This window comes from Cyprinodon variegatus, unplaced genomic scaffold (assembly GCF_000732505.1).
Source record: "Cyprinodon variegatus isolate N-32 unplaced genomic scaffold, C_variegatus-1.0 Scaffold208, whole genome shotgun sequence".
In the NCBI taxonomy this organism is placed as follows: Eukaryota; Metazoa; Chordata; class Actinopteri; order Cyprinodontiformes; family Cyprinodontidae; genus Cyprinodon; species Cyprinodon variegatus.
The window spans coordinates 68,699-74,421 of record NW_015150661.1 but is presented as its reverse complement, the minus strand read 5'-3'; the positions used below and the strand labels follow the sequence as shown (position 1 = coordinate 74,421).

Sequence of the window (5,723 nt, the reverse complement as noted above, 5' to 3'; positions counted from 1 at the left end):
AAAAATGACACTTTAAAAGTGTTAGTATTTTATTCTAATCTTTTAATAATTATTTTTTTGTTACATACTCTTCGAAAAATGTATAGTTTGAATTCACAAAGATAACATGAAATTCATTATATTAAATGCATTATAATTCCTAACCTAAAATAACTATTATGTGATTAAAAATGGGACATTTATTTATTTATTCTTTTAGTTTTAGCCAATGGAGTCAATGAAACAGGCACTGGCTCGATGACTTGTTTTGGTTTAGTTGACTCAGATGAAACAGTCCAATTAAAGCCTTTTCTTTCAGGTAGCTCTGTTGGGGTCTCAGTCGTATTGACTCTGCCTCACCAGCTGCCGCCGAGCTAGAGAACCACACACCCTCCATCTTTGCTCATTGCAGTTGGATTCTGTGTGAAGCTGAACATTTCTAATAATTTATTGTTTAGCTAAATGAAGATGAGAAAAAAAAAGAAAACATAAGATTTTGCTGAGTAAGAACTTTGATTTAGATCAGACAGATCCTGCACATATACATTTATCAAGCAGCTTCATCAGACTCCCTGATCCAAATGGATAAAGTTTGGGTTTTTCAGTGAATCCATCTAGAATGTTTGGGTCATGGTAGGACAGCTGTGGAGACAGACAGAACACAGTCACATGCGCCTAACTGTCCACTTCTGTTTGTCCACCAGTAACAAAATATGTTGTTGATGCACCAGACCACCTTTGGCACCACGGCTGTTTCTCTCTGGTTCGCTCTGCCTGCAGCAGTGAAAGGACAATGGTTGTCTGGTAAACAACCAGGGGGTGGATTTTGTTTTATTTTGTTGGTGGAAACTTCCACAGCAGACTGGAGTGGTCAGCATGTATTTAGGTCAGGTAGATTGTGTGGAGTAAGTTCAGAGATCCAGAAGACCAAAACCAAACAGTCTATATTGATACAAGAAATGAAATAAGCAAAGAGATTCAACAGAAAAGTAGATAAAAGATGTCACCAGAAAAACATTTCTGTATTCTTGGTAAGTTGCTGTGGTTTGGTTGATAAACTCCCAGGGCAGTGATGAAGATGTTGACAACCGGGATGATAAAAACCAGGCTGCTGGCCAGCTTCTCCATTAAATTTAATCACCAGTGCTTTTATTCATCACTGAGGTTCCATCGTCCTGCAGACAAAGTCAGGACATTTTATTAAATGCTAACTCTCATCACCTACTTTATACAGGGACTGAGGCCAACACATTAACAGTAAGTCATAAATAAATGTAGACTTCAGCCTTAACTCTGTATGGACTTTATGTCTGTAATTGCCAAAAAAATGACTGATTAAAGTTTTATTAACAATGAATATGTCCCTTTGATTCTAAGCCAATAAACAAATAAAAGGTAAAACCTTCACTTTTGACAATATTTTTGCTATTGCTTCATGTTTTTCCTTTTAGTGGTTACATGTATTATTTCAATCTAAAAAACTCACACAGAGAGAAAAGATAATTAGAAGAATTTTATTGATAAGAAAGTATAGTCTTTGGCGCTCAGACCTCGGCAGGAACATTCATGCTGAATTATGCTTTAACATGCATGAGTAGATGAATGAGAATAGGGATGTTCCCCCCGGCCTGAAACTGGTGGTGGTTTAATCCGAGCTGGTTGACAAGGTGATCTGCTGAGCAGAATTGTGGGACTAGAAGACTGAGGGAGCTGACGCCGGGGCTTCACTCAGAGACTCGGGATATAGAGGTCCTGCTTGGTGATGCAGGTACCGTGAACTGTCCATGATGAGCAAGCATGAAGCGACTGTGGAGAGGAAAAACTCCCCCTTGGGAAGAAACCTCTGGCAGAACCGGGCTCAACATGGTGGTCTTCTGCCGGACCAATGCAATGAGACGAGGGATGGTGACAACTGGGATTAATACTCTCTGATGAGGTTGAGATGAAGTCATGTCATGGAGGACGATTCAGCTGCGATGGCAGAGAAGGGGATGGAGGTGGGTGAATTGTTGTCTGAATCGAAATCCGACATTGCGATTGCAGGATAGCGGGCTGGGATGAGGATTTGAAGGAGTTTATAAAGTGAAAGCAGGACGCTGGTTGGGCTTAGTGGTGGAGTAGTTCAAAGCTGATTGGCTCGGTTCGGAGACGGATCAGCTTCTGATTGGATGGAGGTAAGCCAGAGTTTCTTCAATTGAACTTCCGCTAGAGCTTCATTTGTTGTTGTTTTTTAATCTACAAGGCATTTCAAAAGTGTTTGTAACTCTTATATATTTTCAGCCTTTGTCAGATTACAACCACAGTTCCAATGCCATTCACTTAAATAGTAATTTAAGTGACATTTAAGAAAATAATGCATGGCTTTCAAGAGTTTTAGTTCAACAAATACACATTTTAAAAACATGCCCTTCAATTGGTGTATGCACCTTTGAGTACAAAATTTGCAAAACAAAAAGACAGAATTTTGCAACTAGCCTTTTTAATATTATTACTCCTGCAAATGAACTGCCTCCCCATTGCCTTGCAGTATTGGTGACTACTGAAGACATTTGATCTCACTAGTTTACATCTAGCTGTATCATCAAAGGCAGCTGAATACAACAGCATATTGCATTTTTTAGAATAATTTTACAATTATGCAGAACTTTGTGTTGGTCTATGACAAATCTAATAAGACACACCAAATGACAATGGTTGTAATATAGGAAAAAAAACAATTAAATGTGTAATTGGTGTAAATTCTTCTAAAATTAACTGGATATATTTTATTAAAATCATAAAAAAACAGTTGAGAATCGAAGTAAGGGCATCATCTTTTTATCTGCAGGTTTTGGTGGAAACTATCTGGTTTGTAATAGGATCAAAAGGCAGATGGCCAACAAAACATGACTTACTATGTTATGCAATTATCTCTATCATCAAGAACTAGGCTATTGTGGAGAAGAGGTGATTGAAAAGCTAAATAAAGGCCGTGATTCAACAGCTCACAGAACCACTTTTACCAGTAATAACTTGAATTGTATTCTGCAGGATCTAATCTGCCTCTTACATCGCTGTGGAGGAATTTTGGCTTCCATTTCTCAGGAGGGTTACTTCAGTTCAGTTGAGATTTTCAGAATTGGGTTTACGGACAGTTTTATGAACACACTACTGCATTTTAGTGACATTATAGTCTGGACTTTGACTGTGGGAATTGCAGCAGCCTGATTTCCTTGCTTGTTTGTTTTTTCACATATTCTGCTATAAATAGTTCAGTTGTAATTGGGATCCTTGCTCCATGCCATTATATAGTTTAGTTCCGCTAACTGATGGCCTCACATTTTGATTCTATCAGTTTTTGGCACAAAAAAAAAGTCAGTGATTGTCTAATGTCAACAGGGTGCCAGTTCTTAGTGGCTGAAAAACAAGCTTTAGAAGAAGCTCAAAATCACTGTTTGAAAAGAAAGTTGCGTTAACAGAGTCTAGCAGCAGAATTACGACTCCTTCGATCTTGTCAACATCGCATCACAATCACAACAGCTTTACATCCTTCTTTTATCACCGGGTTTTTGCATCTACAGGATGGGTTTCTGCCCTTAACAACATACTACAGCACTGGAATGATATCGTTTTCTCAGTCTATGGAGTGAGTCTTTAATTTTAACCCTGACTGAAGCACAGCTTTGCAATGCAGTTAGTAAGATACCCTATGAATAATCAGCAGAGAACCATGAATCCAAATATGACACTCCTGTAAACAAAATAAGATTCACTTTTACAATGTACATGTAGAACAATACAGAGGAAGAACCTAAACCGATTGAGGGAAGCTTGTATTTCCTATCCCTGCAAATATCTGGTTTAGGACTTTGAATGAGCTGAAATGATTAAACCAACTAAACCATGTTGCAGTGACATAACATTGTTGTCATCCTCCTTGCCACAGGGGACTGGCTTGTGAATGCTGCTCACATTAATGTGTGCTGCCAGAAATGAATCTCCCCACAGATAGAGTGTGACTGAGCGTCCATTTGTTGCCAACCGTCAAAGGTCAAGCGGTGCACCAACCCTGCCTGACTGTGTGCTGTCTGATGCTTGTGGGAGTGGGATAGAGCGGTGGGCTGTGGGAGCGGTATGTAGGCCACTCACATCACGCACCGCTGGCTCTGTTAGACTGGTTTCACCCATGGGTAAAAGAGGGGAAGGATTGAAGGGGAAGGCATTCAAAACAGGCTTTGGAATAATCAAGAAAGTAAAGGAAGTGGAATGAAAAGTGTAATTAGAAAATGATGTAACAACACAAGTGAGGGGGTTGGATGACATGTGAATGAGGGCAGGGGAGAAGGGTCAAAGGGTCCGAGAGCTACTCTTATGTGTTATCAACTTTTTCCTCCTTGAAACCAGAGGATAAGAAGATAGATGAGGACTGACTGTCACTTTAAAATGTGAGAGATTTCACAACTTAAAATACAGCATGTTGCTGTCTATGGAGTTTGGAGAAATAAATCAGTCATCTGTTTCTGACCTGAAATCTTTTATTTTTAGGTCATCACGCAGATTCACAGGGAGGAAGATGACACAGTCCTTTTAGCAAATGGAAAATAACAACATGCCTCTCTTCGTGTGCTGATTCTGGTGGAGCTGAGGTGAATCAGTGTGACCTTGCTAAAGTTCAACAACCTGCTGTTTGACCTGATGGAGCCTATTGAGTCCAAACTAATCCATGCTTTTCTTTGTTCAATCTACAAACTGAATGTGCATTATGTAATCAAAACGTGTATGAAAACGTCTACATTGATCTCCTTTAAAGGCTCAAATAAAATGTGAAATAGCTTTGTAACAAGACATTTACCTATCAAATTAAAATTATTTATATGCACAATTATTTTGTGTTTATTTTTAGTAAATATCAGCAGATGCAGACGCTTATTGACGTGTTTTTTTTTTTACACAAGACATGAGGAACAGAAGTGACCCTGCTCCTTTGATTACCATATATGCTTACAGCCTAAAACCGTATGAACTCTGACCTGGTTACCATGGTCACAACAAAAGACTAGCTGCTAATTGGTTATATGTCAGGAACTGTGGACTTGACATCGTAGTGGGCTGTGCTTTTGTAGGCACAAAAAGTTGCTACATAGTAGGCATTGATCTTTCTGAGGTTTAGGGAGGAGAATTTTAAATTAAAGTAATTAAAAAACAAAAAATTCTGTAAAGCTTAAGTTCTACCTGTTTCCTTATCTGTGAAGATAAACAGGATTCCGACCGCAACATGCAGACAAAGAGAGATGTCAACTAGAGTGAGGATGGGGGTGTAAAACGAGATGTTTGGCCCCTGCTCCATCACAGCTTTAAGCTTCGAGGCATTAGCCATCAGTAGAGCCAGTCAGATCCAACATACTCTCAGCTGCACTCTTCTTATTGACATTGTGGTTCGTGTTCAGGAGGGGTGGTCCACCAGGATGAACATCCGGATGGGTGGCCTGAGGAGGGAAGAATGCAAACAGTACAAAAACAAAAAATGTTTATGACTAGGCAATAATGAACTTGCAAAGAATGCAGGGAAATGACCAGAAAAGCACACTGCTGTTCAACAGAGAAAAACAGCACGTTGGTGTGACAAGCAGTAATGTTGTGTTTCCTTTGCATGGGTGTCGAGGATCTGGTTGCTATTCTGAGCTAATTGGAAAAACAAGCAGCCATTACTGAGAAGTGACCCTTAAAGACAGAACCATTAGTGAAGGAAAAAGAGTATAGCACAA

At 39.3% G+C, this 5,723-nt stretch overlaps 1 pseudogene; it reads right to left on the bottom strand.

Annotated features, from left to right (window-relative positions):
* Positions 1-607: 607 nt before the first annotated feature.
* The window catches only part of LOC107088146, a 17,778-nt pseudogene continuing 12,662 nt past the window's right edge, over positions 608-5,723 (bottom strand).